This window comes from Bactrocera oleae, chromosome 5, assembly GCF_042242935.1.
Source record: "Bactrocera oleae isolate idBacOlea1 chromosome 5, idBacOlea1, whole genome shotgun sequence".
Lineage (NCBI taxonomy): Eukaryota > Metazoa > Arthropoda > Insecta > Diptera > Tephritidae > Bactrocera > Bactrocera oleae.
The window spans coordinates 58,676,940-58,696,894 of NC_091539.1; the positions used below are offsets into that span (position 1 = coordinate 58,676,940).

At 31.9% G+C, this 19,955-nt stretch overlaps 1 long non-coding RNA gene across 1 annotated transcript; it reads right to left on the reverse strand.

The window, feature by feature from the left end:
* Positions 1-230: 230 nt before the first annotated feature.
* Positions 231-17,732, reverse strand: LOC118683460 (uncharacterized). The gene is made up of 3 exons (XR_011396528.1): positions 17,674-17,732; positions 6,029-6,654; positions 231-980 (listed from the first exon to the last, which is right to left on the reverse strand). It is a non-coding gene; the product is annotated as an uncharacterized lncRNA (long non-coding RNA).
* Between the last annotated feature and the right edge of the window lie 2,223 nt (positions 17,733-19,955).

The window sequence follows — 19,955 nt, forward strand, 5'->3', positions numbered from 1 at the left end:
TTGATTTCCTCTTTACTCCTTATAATAATATTTTAAAATATTTAGTTATCCTTAAAGTATTGTGTGATTAGTAATGCGTGGGACCTGGCGTTGTGCTTAGTAATAGGTTGGAGTGATCCTGTTATTTGTTCTATGTTGCTTGATATCTTCGGAATGTCATTTGCTTCATCAAAATATCTTTTTAAAGTTCTTCGCCATTTGACAAGACACTGTCTTCTTTTTTCATCATCAGCAAAATTGTATTATAAACCAAAAAAAATTTAAGTTGGTTATAACTCCCTTTGACTCTTACTTCAATCTTATTGTAGGATTGCTCTCGTTATTTTTTCCCCATCAACTCTGCTTGGCCCGGAATAATATTATTCAATCTTAGAAGACTTACAGCTCTGAACGCTCATTATTATATTGTAATAAGGAATTTGATAAGTCAAAAAGGCAGGTCGCAAGAGCACCTATCCGCAACCGCTATCGATCCGAAAGCGCTCATTAGGGCCATTGCACTGCAAGAATTATAAACAAAATGAATTGGACATCCATTTTGAGGCTAACAGGAGGTAATCCCGGTAATTTGTAATTTTGGATACAGAAAAATTAAAAAAAAAAACAGCTTATTAGAATTTTTTCCTTTCGCTGCTCACCAATAAAATAAAGAATCGTAACCATGGACACTTCAAACATTCACCCTCATTATTGAATGATGGCTTGATGAATGATGATTTGAAGCTTTTATGATGTTAATAGCCCCTCTTTTCAAACTCGACTAGTCAAACTCTACTAAAACGCCTTCTTTTTAAGTAAAAACGAGCTTATTATAGAAAATGTGTAACTTACCTGAAAAGCAACGTGATTCCAGATTCCCTCATGCGATGAAAAGCCACATGCTGTGTAATTGCGTCCTTTGAAATAGTACAGTTGAACGGAGTGCGATAACGCCACGGCTATGGCTGATATCACAATGGTCACAAGCACAAATGATGAGGCTGCAAAAAAAAAATATATATATTAATGAAATTTTCTGTCTCCTAACATCAAGTGCAATGAGCAACATTTATGTTAATTTAAATATTATACTCACAGAAATTTTAATCTAAATATATTAGAGTTGGTTAGAATAATCTAAACTTTAGTGATGCATATGCCACGTCTTAGCTGTCTCTAACTTATGCCTATTGTTCTCCCAACACTCCCGACCTTTCACTCATCAGCACAAATTACTCGTAGGTCATTCTCAGCACTTTTCTCCCAAACTCTCCATTCTTAACTTCTTTGGAAATTGTTAAGGCACTCATTGAGAGCTATTGTAATTCGTAGAAAATCTACTCTTTTCCGTTCTTAATATATATTGTAGTTAAAAGATACCATAATATGTGTATGAATTTTTGGATCAATAAATTTAAAAGTTTTTTCAGAAAAACTTCTGGAAAATTCACTTTTATCCGGCCTTCTAGCTGTATATAACCCCTTAACTAACTAATTAACACTCTATTCTTCCCAGAGCTGAATATGTAGTTAAGACTAGACGTTTACTAAGCCAACTTCACTACAGCGGTAGGTTTTGTAAGTCGCCAGTTTCTGCTTGATTTCGTAAATAAATTTCACTTTCAAGCTAATGTGATTTCCTGGCACAACAATGGCATGTTAGCAATGCTACGCTTTCAGACACTTACTTAATTGGAGGAAATGACAGCACCACGAACTACTTCAATATTGCATTCAGGGGATAACAAAATTGTATACCACTGATAATTGTCTATTTTCGTCTAGTCGTACGTAGGTTTCTATATTTGCGATAATAAGGGAACATTATAAAGCTTTGTCGGGTGACTATTCTTTAATGTTAATATAGTGAATTCTATTGTGCTTATCTACATATTTAATCGTGATTGACAGAAAATATACTTGCATTTTAAGCCATCGCTACTCCCTTTGCAACCAACCAACCTACTCACCAACTAAACCATTCATTATTTTGATAGTTTTAGACATTTTGTGATAAGAAAAGAACTACATACTATTATTTCAGCAAAAATGTACATATATATAAAGTATACGGTCTAGTCAAAAGAAATCCATTATTTGTCGTATGGATAGATAGCTTAAGTAATCTATCTCGCCTTGTAGAAGTGCGTTAGGGTTATGCTGTACGGCGTTAGAAAGATGAGATGTGTTTCCCTTGGAGAGTTATTTTATTGCTGGACTCAGTATCGTTTGAGCACTGGTCAGAGACGCACACCAGCAAAAAGATAATACGCCATATGTCATAGTTTTTCTTCGCTAATGTTTGTGTTCGCATCGCAACGAGAGAGTGGTTTTAGTAGGATTGGCTTCGAATCATCTCTCTACGTCAAACTCTGCGAAATGCGAACCAGTAATGCCACCAATGAAAGGTTGAATGATTCAGCTGGTAAAACCGACTGTCCCAAATTTTTGCCAATAGAGACGAGGAAATTGTCCTCAAAATGGCCGCAAGTTATCGTACAAAGTGGATCATTCTAACTATACCATACAAAATACTCAATTTAATGTAAAAGTAATGGACTTATTTTTACCACATCTTATATTAAAAATTAGGAATTAAAAGATGTAAATATCTCTCTCCGTCGACAACTTCGAAGTATTAAATAGCTGACCGTTACATGGGAAATAGATAACAAGTGAAACTTTAAATGGAAGCTAAAACAAAAGATGCAAACTTCTATCTCAAAACAGTGATCTTCAATAATTTTTCTCAGCATCTGGTGATTAAGCTCGCGGAGAGTTTTTGAGACAAGTTTGGTATAGGATTTATCAATTTTCATAGAAAAGAGACGAATTTGTTATTAAATAAAAAGGTAAATACTAAAAATCTGCTGGTAAATTTTATATAAGTAACAGCTATGGAAACGACTTGTTTCCGAAATTGTATCTGCTGCTTGCTGTCAGCTCGTTTTTTATGGTGAATTCGATTTTCCTAGCGAACCCACAAAAAGTGACATGCCATATGCTATCTGAGTGACAAATCATCAGCACCATTGCAAACAAATTCAGCAGAGTTTGAACAATACGTAGCCTTTTTCGAGAGTGCTTAGAGAGAATAAAACGCTTACTTTAAAGCTTACTTTTCCGTTGACGGTTTGTGCTTGTGCTTATTTGTGTTCTTGAATACATACACACAAACCGACTTGTTTCAATAAAGTTTTGACATGCGTTCGAACTTTTTGCTTTGATATAAGCTGTTACACAGCTATCGCATGACACAAAAAAATATATATCGCTATATGTTTGTAAATATACAAGTATATCGCATACAAATTACAAGAGTGCAAAACAAGCTAAGCCATGTCAGAGTTGTGGCTTACAAATCCCACAGATCATCCGTTGCATGTAAACAAATTAATCCATGTCTATATACTGTATTCATATATACTTCATGTATGTAGTAGCTATATAAATATATTGATACAATTTAAATAAATTAAGGCATTCACTCACAACTCTTCGGTTTCCCTTTGTAAAAAACTCAATTTACTTAGAACCCTTTTGCAAATTTAGTTAAATACAATGAAAACAAACTTGTGAAACATTTAAGTTAAAGCAACCCCTTCAACATTCATACCAACCGACTACAGGCGCAAGTATTATATATTATATGTACGACATGTGTGTATTACTAAGCATTTCTAGGTGATTCTCTCGGCGTAATTGTCACATCAACAGAAATCGCACGAACACAAATGGACGGTTGTAAGTGTGAAAGCAAACTGAAAGGAAGTGGCGCACCAAAATGCTGTATAATTTTAACAATACAAAATACATATGAGTAGGTGAGAGCCGAATAGAAATGTGGGTGCCTACAGTCTCTGTAATATAAATGAAACGTATACGGTTCCAAACATATGCTCAAATATATTATTGGATTCTTCTCAACGAAGTATTCTGGGATTTTACTTTGCTAGAGTGTGATTCCTACAATAAAAGTTCGATTTGTGGCTTTCATCGGACTTCATTAGATCTCCAACTGACTCTATGTCGCTTTAACCGGTATTTAATGATACTGCATTCATTGTGCACCTCAGCCGTTATCACCGCTTATACAGACTAGCACCTTTTATGGTGGATAAATTCCTACTTCCTATTCCTGCATGTATTCTTTATAGCAACGAGATTAGATGTTCTGAATTTTAGAAAAACGGTGGTATAGAGCCTAGCTAAGCTTACACTCAATTACCTTCGAAATCAGCTGAGCCAAATAATTGATTTAAAAAAGTGACATGTGAAAAATTAAATAAAATTTCCCGATTTATGAAGCTGCAACTGTACAAATGTGAGAGCAAGTCTGTATTAAGTACCAGGCTAGTCGACATTTCATGGAGTACAAGCAATTGCAAGACAAAATAAATATAATAAGAAAGGATATTGCAAAGAGAAAAAAATATTACCGAATAACCTTGACTTCTCACGTGCTACCAAACTAGCGTGAGTGCTCGAAAAAACCCTGTAAGTCGGTTGCTGTATCATCCTATTTACCTACCCAATCACATATGGTACATATAGGCTCCTAAGTATGCCTCACTTGCTGATAGTCATACAGGCCGTAGTATACGTGCTCGTTTCCTTGACTACTTGTAGTGGCTACATTTCAAGAGCATTCAATGTCGGCACGCTAGCACATGCCTTAGCACTTTTGCTTTATTTTCATACCTGCGTTTTACGTAAGCGTAAGCAATTTTATTTCACATATTATACTGCAACATTCGTTTTCATTGCCGACCAACACTGATTGAGAACGAAAGAAATTTAATGTGTGGGGCAAAGGCTGATAATTCTGTTGCACTCTATGACATTTTTCCAAGTTGTTTCTTAAAAATAACCAACGGCGTTATGTTGGAGGAAAACGTTCAAAGTGAAAACCTTTGATTAAGGCTGAGACATGCTACTGCTTGAAAAGTGGCGCTAAAAACTGATTTTAAAACAATTGTCAATTGAAAGCGCGATACCGCTATTTATAAATGAATAAACGTCAATTGCCATTGAGGGTGATTTCCCGACATTAGCGGAGACCTTGCATTTTTTCGATGTAATTTTTGTAGTTCATCATCGTAATTTTTGTAGCTCATCGGTGAATTTATTTTAGCGAACATTAACATGAGTTTCGAAAACAGGAAAAGTCTCTGTGAGGCGGATAATACCAGGTATGTGGAAGTCGTTCGAAGCTTATCTAATTTTTCCATCGATTTTATTCGTCGTTGGTTACTTTCATGCTTTCGCATCCAAATATTTATGAACTATATCTTCAAATATTCCTGTGACATCTTTATACTGTCAGCCCCCCCCAAACAGTTTTAATTTATGGTAACTTCAAATGATTTTGTAGATTTTTTTGACATTTCTGACCATAACCGCCGTTTGATATTACTAGATTCATGGTCTAAAAAGTAACTTAACAAAACTGGAAAATATTACGAATTTGAAAAAAACACTTGAACATTTGGTTATACGAAATAGGTGTGCGACTTTGATAACATATATAAGAAAGCGCCTAATTATAGGCAATCTAAGTAAATATTGTCATAATGACAATTAAATAATAAAATTTATTTATTTAGTGGTTTTAAAAATTTTTTTTTTCCAATTAAATAATATGTTCTGTGTAGTATATAAATTAATGTTGTATTGACATCGGATAATTCTACAAATACAGTAGAAAAAACGCAAGGTATTTTTTGGTTTAAATATAAAAGTGACTCTCAGCGCTTCTGATAATGAAATATACGATTTTTAAACCGTCGGAGCGTGGCAACATATTTCACTGATTTTGTCATAAATGCTGGCTCTCAAATTATGTGTATGCAACCGCAAACCCATTAAGCAGTTATCTCACACACCCACTGTTTACACTCATTTGTTAAATATACAAACATACGTGTACATAAATATAAGTGTTTGCGAAGTCAGTTATCCAAATGAGCACAAACAAATATATTCAGCGCACACACACATCCGCAAATACAAAATGTGGCACATATTCGATTTTCATTATTTAACTCACCCTAAATGACGTGCGCATTCTCCAACAAACCCGCCAGTCCAATGATGCCGAAAAATAAGTTCCCAATGTTTGAGACAACGCGCTTCAATGGATCCATTTCGAAATCAAATACACCATCTCGTTGCAAATAGTAATTTCCATCATAACCCACCGCTGCGCCATCTTGTCCAGGGAATCCGGTGAAGCTTGCCCCAATGTCCACGCCATTGTCCATGGTCGCATTAAAGTAATGCATTGGAATGTGTAGTTGTTGGTTTAACTGGGCGGGAAAAGTCCCGGCAACAACGCCATTGTCGAGCGTGCACCGAACGATGCCATCAGCCCGACCATAACGGACGTCGTCTGACTTAGTGTCGCGCCCACGCTCTGATTGTGCAGCATATTTTGGTTACTCTTGTATTCCTCGTATTATTATCAAGCTTTGTTTGTTTTGTTCTAAAAAGTAATGCCAAAATCTGCCTAGGGGTATTTAGTGGGGGTGCGTTGGATCGCTGGAACTCAATGTTTAGTTTGTTGTGTGTTTCCTATCGTGCCAGCGTTATGACTAGAGCTGATAATGAGGACAAATTGCGAGAGTATCTGTGATATGTAAATTTTCTTCGGCTTTTGTTATCCAATCTTACTTTCTATGAAGAAAAGAAGTGGGAGAAAACATTAAATAAAATTAATCTTCTGTTAAGAGGCATAAAATCGTGCAATGAATAAAATATAATTTTTTTTAAACATAAATTTCTAATAAATACAATTGACTTTCGCTGTTCCGTTAAAGGTTGATTTAAGCGATAACAATAAATTTCGCTGGAGATTAACGGAACACGTTCATTTATAATTAGTTATATGAAATATAGGGAATAGGGAAATATGTCAAGGAAAAATAATAATTTTGGGCTAATACTCAGCGGGGATGAAGAAAATAATATATTGCATCTCAGTTTATTGTTTAATATTTATGTCTGTAAGAGATGAAAAATGAATCAATACAAGTGACGAGTTATTGTAATTTACATACTCATAAGCTGAAAAGTTTTGGAATCACGTTTTTCTGAATGTAAATATAGCTTTATTCTCTAATATAAGCTTCCTCTCTATCCCTCAAAATAGGTGCTTTTTTCAACTTCAGCTTTCCATTTGAGTTGAATATTTTTATAGCGAGGCACTTTTTAAGTTTAAGATAGAGGAAATAGGCGCCGGGGTCAAATCTGTCTAATGAGGTGGTAGGAGGCCAGTTAGTAGCGTGATACCAACCATAAATTCAACGGTCGCTTACAAAGCTCAGTGATCCCATTTATTAAACCAATACTTGGGTGTTGAATATATTACGCAATCTTTTCGTAACACTCAAGCCATTGCTTTGTTACAATTTTGTTTTAAATTTTATCAAAACCCAAAAAGAACAAAACTATACACTCTGTAGCAACATGTTGCGTTAATATTTTATAAATAACTGCCTTAATATACTGGGCTTCATATTAATACGAATCGTTATGTTATTACGGTTTCACAGCAAAAAGAGAGTGGGAATATGTCATTTGAAATAATTAAATTGTAAAATGAACAAGCTGCGGATTTAATTGTGATTTTGAGTGGCTCTTATTGACATACATTTCTGTGAAATGATTGACATTTTACGAGTTTTTCACATAAGCGGGTGTTAATTTAATTGCTTGCTGCCTCATTGTCTGCAACAGTTTAGCTCAGCTGTCATTCCGATGTAATAATTTCAGCGATTCCAATTAGTTAGCTTCCTTTCATTGTGCGCGTTTGCTCCGATGACAGCTGAGCTTATTGCTTTCACATTTTTTTGTGGCTCTCTTACTATATAACACAATACGTAGCATGTAACATGTACTTGTAATATCATTGTAAATGTATGGGGGTATATGCATATTACCATTAATTATTATTATTATATACATATACATTATTAAGGCGCATTTGTTGTTTGAATATCCACATTTGTGTTAGTACCGCACTGGAAATTGCTGTAGAATTACTTTTTACAGAAAATGTTTAATTCGTAATTATACAAGTATTTTGAACTGCGAGATTTAGCATTAACTTTCTGTGGTTGATCTTTATCAATATATCTTGTTTAAAATGAATATTATAGAAGCTAAGTAAAGGCATTGAATATTGCGTTAAATTCATAGCTAGGAGTCTGTTGTCTAGCATAGGTTTCAGTTTAATCAAACAGGCAGTAAAAGATGCACTTCTCTAATTTAAGCAAATCAAAATATTATAATAAAGAAAAGTTAATATCAACATTCAGCAAATTAATAAAACATTTCATCCGACTGCTTGGAATCCTTCAAATAAAGATTCACTCGAATAAATTAAAAATTCGCACAACGTAAATTATGTTGTACCCTTAGTATTTTTGCATACATTTCTTATGCTCTTTGTTGTTGTTTAAATAAATAAAGGTACACGGAAATCGCCCCAAAGCGATGTGCGGCAAACATTTAAAAATAATATCTTGTAAAATATTGCATGTGATATACTTTTTAGTTACACATCTTTGAGTTTGGCTGCTTTCCCCCTTTCGTGCTTTTTGCCTAAATTCCGCCAACAAATATTTGCACAACCGTATTACTAAAAAAATCTAGGTTCAGTGTAGATATTTTTGTAGATTTATTTTCTTTTATATGTTTGCAACTGTTTGCTGTTAGGCTGTTTTGTGTTTTTATAGAAATAATACGAAGTGTTCAAAGGAAATGCCTCACTATTTGTGGCCTTTCCCAAGTCTTTATATCTATATACAAACTTCCTCGCTTTTGTCGCACTTGTATGAAAATACACCAAATGGTTTTGGATGACCGTTAAAAGAAAATGGTCGAGGTATCTGTCACTCTAACAGTATGTAAGTAGTGGGTTAGATTAATATTGAGGGATATTGATTATACTGCGACCTGTGTTCGATTGGGCCCTAAAAAATTTGGAAAAAATATAATTTAAGAATATAGGAGTTAACTATTGCTCAGTGCCAAATGAACTTTTTAAATGACTAATTCATCATAGTTCAAATCAAGGAAATTATAGAAAAAATGCAAAAATTATGCTTCGAACGCATTCTTCAGGATCTGGTCTTTCGCGATTTTTTCGTGTTCTTAGACAACATAAGAAAACGTACAACGAAATGATATAAAAAAGCTGGAATTTCGGTAAAGTATTTATATAATTTCGATATAATATATATATATATATATATATAATATGTAGGTGCTACGTCATTCATGGCAACTATGTTGAATACATCGATAGAATTTTATTAAACTAATATGTTTCTATTTTTAGTTAGGTTTTATTATTATTAACTTTTTGTTCCGCCAATATTGTGGAAAACTGGTATCTACCTGAAAAATTATTCCACATTAATTTAATGAGGCTTTCTTGCTTATCACAGTGGCCAGTTGCATTTACTATATGACTAAATTAGCTACACTCATTGATATACGGTTCCACACTGATATACTGTGCTGAAACATAAATTAACGTGTACACGACTGCCCACATTCACTCTCATTAACATAATAGTGGCAAGCATATTGTGTGCCGAGCACTAACTTAATTATTGCAGCTAGGTGCAATATGAGTGGGAAGCATAATGAAGTATTGTAGCTGGAAATATGGAAATTTTAGTCTGAGCGTAAAATTTTCAGCTAACTCATTTAACAATTCTGTTAATTGCAATGCTAATTATAAGCGCACAATAAATTAGGCAACAGTGGTGTGTAGGAAATATTATTTTTTTTTTTATTATTTATAATAAAAGAACAGCAAATAACATTTTGATTGATATTGATGTGGAGAATTATGATCAGAGTCGAAAATTAATTAAAAATATCTTAACCCAGATTCGGATTCCATCTACATACTTTTCAAAACGTATCTATATTAGCTCGAGTATAGTCTTCCTACAACAATAGTATACCAAAATTTACATTAAGAGTGGATATCAACTATCCGCAGACAGCTGAGTTGACATTCAGCTTTTTATGTAAGAGTATATTAAACATTATCATCAACAATTTCCAAAATGTCTAAATCAGAAATCTAATCTTGAGCAGTTGCCTACAATATTTTGCGAATCTTGGTGTATGATTAAATTGAATATATTTAAGTAAAATTTGATATTTTGTTATAATCTTGTTACAAAATTAATCGAGTTAAATATAGGGTTATATACATATATATAAATATGTCAGGATGAAGAGACGAGTTGAAACACGGGTGACTGCCTATCCGTCCGGTCGTCCATCTTTGTAAGCTGCAAGCACTCTCATTAACATAATAGTGGCAAGCAAATTGTGTGCCGAGCACTAACTTAATTATTGCAGCTACGTACAAAATGAGTAGGAAGCATAATGAAGTGACCTTTGGTGCTGCTGAAATATTATTGTAGTTGGAAATATGGAAATTTGAGTCAAAGTGCATAATTTTCAACTAACTCATGTCATAATTGTAGGAACTGTAATTCAAAGTATGTGCACACCTTAAATTAAACAGCGGTTGCATATTTACACATATCATACAAGTATTCGTTATTACAAATTCTGAAAATATCAAAAAGGGTTTGGTGAATAACACTAACAATGATATTGATGTGGAAAAATAAAAATGTTTGGAAGGTAGCATGGAGAGTCATTTAACCGTTTTTCGCCTCTACGACTGCTTATACATGTTGTGCGTAAGTTGAAAATGTGCCTCATATGATCCAATATTTTCTTACTTCGATAGGTAGTTTGACAACTATCCCTATAGGACATTAGATCCTTGCAAGAAAGTTTGGTTATTATAGTCATTATATAAACGATCCGCATGACGAGCTATGTCGATTTAGCCATGTCCGTCTGTCTGCCCGCCTATTCATCAATTTTTGAGACAACGATCTGAAATTTTGCACACGTTATTTTCTGTCGAGTTGTCGTTATCGAACAACTATAGCATATAGCTGCATACAAACTGACCGAGCCAACTCAAGTCCTTGTATGGAAAACTTTTTTATTTAACAAGCTATCTTCATGCAATTTGGCACATGTTATAATCTCAGGCATCTTTATAATTTCCGAATATATTTTTCAGATCGGACCACCATAGCATATTAGCTGTCAACCAACCGATCAAAATCAAGAAAGATATATTGTTAAACCCTTTTATGCTATAAAAAAATTGTAGCTTCGGTGCAGCCGAAGTTGACGTTTTTTCTTGTTTTATTTTATAAATATATTTTAAAGTAATGTTTGATTATGCTAGATATCTGGTAATCCAAAAGCATAATCTCTCATCTCGGGTTTGAAAAAATTAGTTTAAAAAGGCTAAAAACTCTTCTAAGATACTCAAAAATCAACATCTCTGCTATGTTACATATTGATGTATTGGTCTCAACGATTTCTTTTAAAGAACTTGTAGCATGGTCTTGGTTTCAAAAAAACTTTTTTCTAAATAATTCGAATTGTCAGTGCCAACTTTGCATATAAATGCATACATACAAATGTATGTGTTCAAAAATGTGTTTGTGTGATAAATCTAATAATTCGCATGCGTGCCTGTGTCTTCAAGTGCTTCTGCTTTGTTGCGAATTCAGTTGCAACTGAAATAACAATTAATGGTAAACCAAGCTATCATAACACGCTGATAAAGTGGTGAAATACTCGGCTAGCTAGTGGCAATACTGCAACAGATGCCCGTATACTCTGGTTCAGACATGCGGTTGCTCATTGAAGGTGATAGTGTGAGAATGTTAATACAAGTATCCTGCAGTCATGCAGCTATATATAGTTGCATCTTAATGCCACAACGGCTTCACATAAAGGCGCATCTTCTTGGTGTATACCATATACATAGTTTAGTGCAAACATACATCTGTGTGTGCAGCCTGCACTCATATCTCTTAACTGATTCTGTGAAAATTTGTTTGTGGATTTTTGCGAATTAACTCCGGAAATTGCTTCTCTTATGTAAGTTTATCTCAAGCAATGTTTGAGATAAACTTTTAAATGTCACAATTGGTGGGGAGTATTTTGAAAAGTGGTATGTACATATATATTCATTATGTCGACTTCAGTAAAAATGTGTGAAATTTAAATTTATTTTCGGAAATTGGACACACAATAGTTTCTCCATTTTCTGGTCAAACTGCCACTTAAACACCTGATTGGTAACGACTTCTACTTACGACGCACCTAACAAACCAAAATCAATTCTATCGGCGAACAACATGGGACCCATATACATAAAAATATAGCTCGACAAAATTTCACGCAGAAACCATGACCTGCGGAGAGAACGGAATGAAAAGTGTTGGAAAAAGAAAATGATGAAAACAGACAACAACAGCCACAGTCTTTGAAAATTATATCTCTAGTGATTATAATATTCCATTTTATCAAGCGTTTCTATTCGGATAATAGAATTCAGCTTTGCTGAGTCGAAGTGCAATAGCACAACCCTGCTATCACTCTTTGCCAACATCACCAGTACGTAGGTATACGCAACTACAGTAAATGGAAGAGTGCCATCTCTTTTATCGCACCGATATGATAACCTGAAAATGATGGACGGAAATATCCGACAAGGACTCACATCACGAAAAGACTGACATGAGAAGTGTAATAGAAAATATGAAAAAGTCTTTGCATTTCTAAGACGGGCATTCCAGAATGTAGCCGCTTGTCTCTTTATTGGTTGGTTTGTGGCTACTCACAATCAGATTGTTGATATGATTTGAGTGTAGATAGATGTCTTAAGAGGAAATCTGATCTGCATATGTGTCAATAGAAATACAGTGAAATTTCTCAATATAGACAGCCCTTACATCCGGACATCTCCCTTAACCGGACAAATCCTTAGCACAACGTTTTCATTAATATTTTCATACAAAACCAATCCTATAAGCGGACAGCAGCACGTTCGAAGAGACAATTTTTTCATACAAATCTAAAAGCTTTCCGATTTTTAATGATTTTTTTTATTGAGGTATAAAACAAGAATAAAATGTGTCTTAAAATAATCAAATTTCAATCGCTTATATCTTTGGAATGGTTAGAGTTACAAAAAAAGCTTTTTGAACATTTTTTGAAAAGCATTCAATTTTCTACAAAACATACACAATTTTTGGATTTTTTCATTAAAAAATATTTAAACTCAAAGTGCGTTAAAAGTCCTTAAATTTTAATTTATAGTGTTTTGCTTTGTGAATATTTCTTTGGAAATAAAACTACACATGAAATATTTTATTTCATTAAAATTTCCTCCACCTCTCTATTAAATGCATAGAAAAGTTTTACAATATCGTAAAAATATTTCAACTAAATTTTTAACAACACACATACCTCTACCACAAGCCATCATTCTTTTATGTATACATATGTACAAATATATATATAATATATATATATATGTATTATAAAATTCCTATTTGAATAGTCAATGCGTTGATGTCACGTTTCGATGAGAGTTCAGCAGGAAATGGCGCGAAAAATATGTTCAAAAGTTCTAAAAAATATAGCCAACGTGTTTTTAATAGTTACTTGCGCTTGCAGTCACTATTATAAGTGTACTGTTGCTCGTGTGTTCGTAAAGTTGTGTATATGCATACATATCTATTCAAGTTAAAGCAATTCCCTTTAAGTTGATGAACTATTGAAAATGTGTACATAAAGATGATATGTTTTATTGTGCTGCTGCTGGGAGCTATTAATCTTACATAAACTTTACTTAGATTATAAAATATAAATTACTATAATTCTGATGATTTGGATACACTTTGGCTCACCGCTATTAGCAAATCGTAGTTTGTAAACTTTTACAAGCTGATCGAACAACCGAAAGCCTTATTAACTTAAAAATCAATCTAGTTTTTGAGGTTTAGGCCAGTAATAACTAAATGTTTATAGAAAAGTTCAAAGCGTTTGGTTCATGAACCTTCACAACTTTCTTAAATTTATCCACATTTTGAGCTTTTGCTTCGTAAATTTTTCTCACATAAATTTATAAATAAATGACTAATTTTAAAGACTATTATGGTACTCTGTTTTTGCCGATCACACAATTTCATGGTTGTACTCAAAAGGTAAATAAATAATTATCGCTTGAAAAGTTTATTTAAAAAATTATAACGCTAAATTGCTCATGCAACCAACTGGAAATGACAAAATTCATATATCCCGTTGCTTGCTCAGTAATTATATTATGTAATTAATCAGTTATTTAATTATTAAAGCAAATTGAACTCTTTCTCTCATATGCCAGCAGTCTTTGTTTATATTTTAAATGGATATTAATTTATGGATTAAATATATAATTAAAAAGCAGTGTACTACTTTATTCACGTTCCATTAATTAATATTTTTCAAAATATTTATACTTTATAGTAGATTTCAAAATGCTCCTCTTAATCATCAGCTTTGTTATATCGCACAAAGGAAGTTACGTATACGCACTGTACATGTTGTGTTTGGTATTTGCATATATAGTATGTATGTATACATGGGTGTGATATAAGTTCATTAAAAGCTTAAAAGTACGTGTGTTTTCTTTCATTAGTTTTTTCTTCAAATATGTATCCAAAAAGTAATCTAAGTATATTCAACAATTGTCGCTTTGAAATTTGATGGCACCTGAGGTTGAAACCACAAATTTTGTCGCTAAAAAATTCATACCCTAACAATATAACTTTGTGAGTACCAGTGGATAGGTAAATGTATATAAAAAGAAAATTTCCCGTGCAAATTTATAACTTCGCAAACTACTAACGTTCCATCTACATTCATATCAGCTGTTTACCAGTATTGAATGAACACCTAGCTTGATTAGTTGTCAAGATTACATATACGACATGCCTTATCAATATGATTATCATTATATAGGTATGCTTGCATATTTCTTATATTATTAATATATCAATATTGTTTTTCCTTTTGCAAGTAAAGTGATAGTTTTTAAAAGAAATTTTTTTGTGAAATTATATTTTGTATATATGCTCCACCATCTTAAGTGAGCGCTAAAGGCCGGCTAAAGATAGAAAATTGCAAGGCCACATACAATGTCTTTTGCAGGACAAAAGTTTTTATTTTTCTTCAAGTGAAAGACCTGCTATATAATTTGTGAGTAAGAAATGTAGTGTCGGTTTTCGGAAGCTTAAAGAAATTTTTATCTTCCAATTATTTTGTATAAATAATTTTTGCCGACAATTTAAGCATCGTGTGATTTATTAGAGAAAATGCGAAGAAGAATACAAACTAAACAAATTGAAGTTTCTTAAAAATACGGTGGTTGCTTGATATTGGAAAAAGGAAACAAGAAAATAATTTTCAGAGAATTACGAATTAATTTAAAAAAATATGTGTAAATAAATAAATTGGTTAAAGTATATCAAAAATATCTTTCAATAATAATTAGTATATTCCATTTAATTGTTTTTGCCATTTAATTATAATTATTTTTATTTTGCGTTGCTCAATTTATTTGTAATTTTCCTCCTCGTCCCACTGTACAAGCTCATGTATTGCGTAGAAGCAATTAAATTCATTAGAACTAATTTGCATGTGCTCACTGGACAGCTGATGGCCTCAATTAGCGCATTGATATTCATACAAAATACACACTGTAGTACTCGGTATGTTAATGTGTTTGTTAAGGTACTGTTATTTAAAAATAAAAACTTTCTAGAAAATTAATTTAAATACAGTTTTTATTCACACTATAATAAAACGCTCTTAAACGCAAGTTAAATGCAAACAATTAACATAAAATACGTTTTAAAACGAAAGACCAAAAATAAAGAATGTATGGAATGGCCCATATACTTTATATATTATGTGCCCGCAGTGCAATTTTGGAATGCAAAACAATTATCTAAATGGTGTATAAAAAGCTTTCAAGCTTTAAACAAATTTTTATAAAATTGCAAATGGCTTAATTCTTTTAATGAAACTGAAACTCTGGAGAAAAAGTATACATACATAGGTTTCCTGACTGTAAAAAAAAAAAAATTTGAACAAAATAATAAGTAGATTTATTGTAGTGGGTACAAGTCCTTAATAGGTGTTTCGGTTTAACTTTTAATATATTTCTGATGGCGCCGCCACCCATAATACGTTTATTATTTATAAATGTTTTTTGAATTTCCTTATTTTTACGAACTTCTTTTTGTAGCTACTTCACACTAAATCAGTTCACTTTATCCTAACGACATAAACAATTCTTAAGTAGTTGCGAAGTGTCTTAAGAGTCATTGAGCCAAGTTATTTAATTTAATGTGCTTTTTTATCAGCGTTTTTATTTAAATTTAGGCTTAGATTTATGAGTGGTATGAAAAGAAAATTTTGCATTCGTAATGAGAAGACATACTTTCGTGGGGAACAATATTTAAATGGCGACAAAAGTTTATATGTGTTTTAAAATTAATAGTTATGTTTGCAAATAGTTTCCATATAAATTGCAATATGAGATTATATAGCGGTATGTTTGCATTTGAGCGTGTATATAACAAATAAAATGTCGAATTTGGTGATAATATTTCATATGAAAACTGTATGTTATGTATGTATATAGATTTTAGTCGATCTGATAACATAAAATTATATGTGAACTAAATGGTATGTGACTAAAATTTTGATATATTTTCTTATATGACCATGTCGTTAATATGGCTAAACGACAACAAAAAATTTTGGATTTAAAAATCCGTTTCTACAATTTTTTGATTTCAATTACGACTCATCTTAGCAAACTTTTTTCTTAATACCATTGGTAATAAGTTTTCAAAGATTTTATTATCTACATAGATGTACATTCATGCACACCACATTTTACATATTGTAAAAAGTTTGGAAAATCTCTAAGTAAAAAGTTTTTCATCATCGCCACATTCCGAGTGGTATTGATTACAAAAAAAAAAAAAAAAAAATCTACTGCCAGTGGGAAGGAAGCCAAGCGGGTCAATATAAATAAAGAACAACAATGAAGCAGTTTGTTTAGTCAAAGGGCAACACCCACAAATATTAAAGAAATATTTATTATTTTCAAAAATTTCGATATTTTCATCAAAGAAAATATTTTGTAAATAAATTTTGCTCTAAAAAATGCATCTAAGAAAAGAGCACAAATTTCATTATTTGCTTTTAAGCTGAGTTTCTCAAATTAGTCACAATTTATTATTACTCTGCTTTGAAAGATCAAATCAAATATATTAATTTGGTAGTGAATTTATTTGTGGTAACTATAATTTTATTTTATAAAGAAAAAAAAACTGGTACGCACTTTAACATTTCTGTTAAATTTAATTTTATTTTTAAACTTTTTGACCGATTTGCTTTTTTTTCTTGATCCGCAGTATTATTTTAACCTGCACTAAATAAATTAAATTCAAATATAACATTTATTCACATATACACATCCAATCCAATAATTCTAAAATCCAATAATTCTAAAATTTTCATTATGTTTTTCACTATTCTGTAAAATAAAAAAAAATTTAATAAAAGTTTTCTTCATTTCATCTACAGAATTTTGAGAATCATCGCTATCATATTGTCAAGTCAACACGTGCGCCGTAAAGTGTCGTATGGCTGTATGTTTTTTTTTTTTTGCTGTGAAGTGTAGTCAAGTGAGCGAGTTTTTAATTTATAAGATATAAATTTTACCGTTAACTAGACCTTGTACATCCGCTTAGTGAGACAAACGAAAAGAAACTAAATAATGCAATGGAAAAACAGTTAAGCTAACGACTACGATTGAGTGGCAACGGCGAAGAGAAAGATTACACTTACGAGTTTGAAACGAGTCAAAGAGAATATACGGAATTTTGATTATATAAAGAGATTGGTGAGTGCATTTTGTTTTCCATATTTCTGATTTGATTTTTTTTTTAAATAAAATTTCTCACTAAGATAACTCAATCTCAAAAAATTAAAAGTGGTTCAGTTTGAGTGTGTGTTGATACTAGGGGTTCTTAGATTTATAGAGTACACTTATCATACTTATACGTTTAAGGCATTAGTTAGAATTTCTGCATATATCTTGTTAAATATAAACAAATTTCTTACTATAGGCAAAATTTTCTAGTCCCTTGTAAATATTCTTCTTACATCAATTGAATACTTTTGAAATATTGAAAACTAGTACAATATTTTCTAGAATTCATTTCATAAGCTGACATCTTTGTGAATTGGTTATTTATTTATTACTATACACTCTTTTTAAAAAGCAATATAGATTGGGGATAATGTCTAATTTTTCAAATATTAGCAATCACTACGATGACAATAAAATCTATATACACAATAAAATGACACAATAACGATAAAAATAATTTTTTTATTGCTGTAATGCTGCTCAGAAATAATTAAAAATCTCTAAAATTTCTGCTGCTTGGTACGAATTTGTTACACTGAACAGGGTATATTAAGTTTGCTACGAAGTTTATAGAAGTGGAAGATCCTGCAAAATATATAGTATATATAATTAATCAGTGTGACGAACTGAGTTGACTTAGCCATGTTTGTCTGTTCGTTTTGGTTTTTCTAGTTTATGTAGTATATAAACGTGTAAACATTATTTATAAATATTACTCACTTCTAAAGTAAATTTCTAGTTAAAATTTTTTTGTGGAGAAAAAATTTATTTTAACACTTAAGCCAAGCGTGTTGTTATTTAGGGCTTTTTTTTAAACTCCAATAATGACCACAAAAAATTTATTTAAGTTGATAACTTTTAATTAACCAGGGCCGCCTCTAGATGTTAACAAAAATTTTTTTTTTCCAAAAATTTTCTTTTTGATAATCTACCAATTTTACCCTCAGGCTAAGCAAAAAAAAAAATTTTTTTCGCTCCACCCTAATAAACATATTGCTGACCATTCCTCATGGTGTAATAACCACCGGTTGCTTGACGATTTTCGCTTGTATTTATTGTGGGTTAGGTTTGTATGTATAATATAATTCTTATGCATGTACTAGTAATACTTGTGTCCTTTTGCTGCACATGCGCATTTCCCCATCCAATATACTTTCAAAATTTTCATGAATGAAATAACAAGTGCGTATCTGTACAGAAGTTTTTTTTCTCACCCAGCACAAGCTGACTGGAGTCAGCTGATAGTCAACTTTTGCTGATTGCTGATTTTTATGTGTGCATATACTACAGGGTGCTAATATAGAATAGTTAGAAATTTCATTAAAAAATATATATTTGCTTTGCTTGAAATATATTCCATTATACATAGATTGAATAGCTTGTTATCTAGAGAATTTTAAGTATAACTTTTAATTTATTTTATAATATTATTTATTTATTTTAAAGTTAACTTTTTCAGAAATTCAAGTTATTTCCTAGTTTTGACATGAAGATACAAGAAAAAACCTAACAAATACAAAAAATTCGCATACAAAAATTTGATTTTGATCATTTAGTTTGTATGTCAGCTATATGTATATAAAAATTTGTCCGAGGATTGTGCCATTGGCTTGAGCGATAATCCAATCCAAATTTCGTGAAGTTATCTTGTCAGATAAAAAAATTTTCGACTTTGATCGCTCAGTTTGTATGGCATCTATATGTTATAGTGGCTCGATAGCAACGCTTACGTTAAAGTAGCAGCTTCTCCTCAAGAAGAGGAGAAAAGGTCAGGTGCTAAGTTTCAGATCGATATCTCGAAAACTGTGGGACTAATTCGCGTATATACAGACATATGAACTGACGGACGTTTGAATATTGCTAAATTTACTTAGCTCGCCATACTGATCATTTATAAATATATTGTATTGAGTGTTACAAACTTAATGACAAACTTAATATACCCTGGTCATTTGTACAGAAATTACTTTATTATATTAGTACACAATATGAAACAATTTATTTAAAATGAAATTTTGCAATCCAAGGTAAATGAAATCTTTCGATGCTTGCTTTTTACTATAGTAAAATG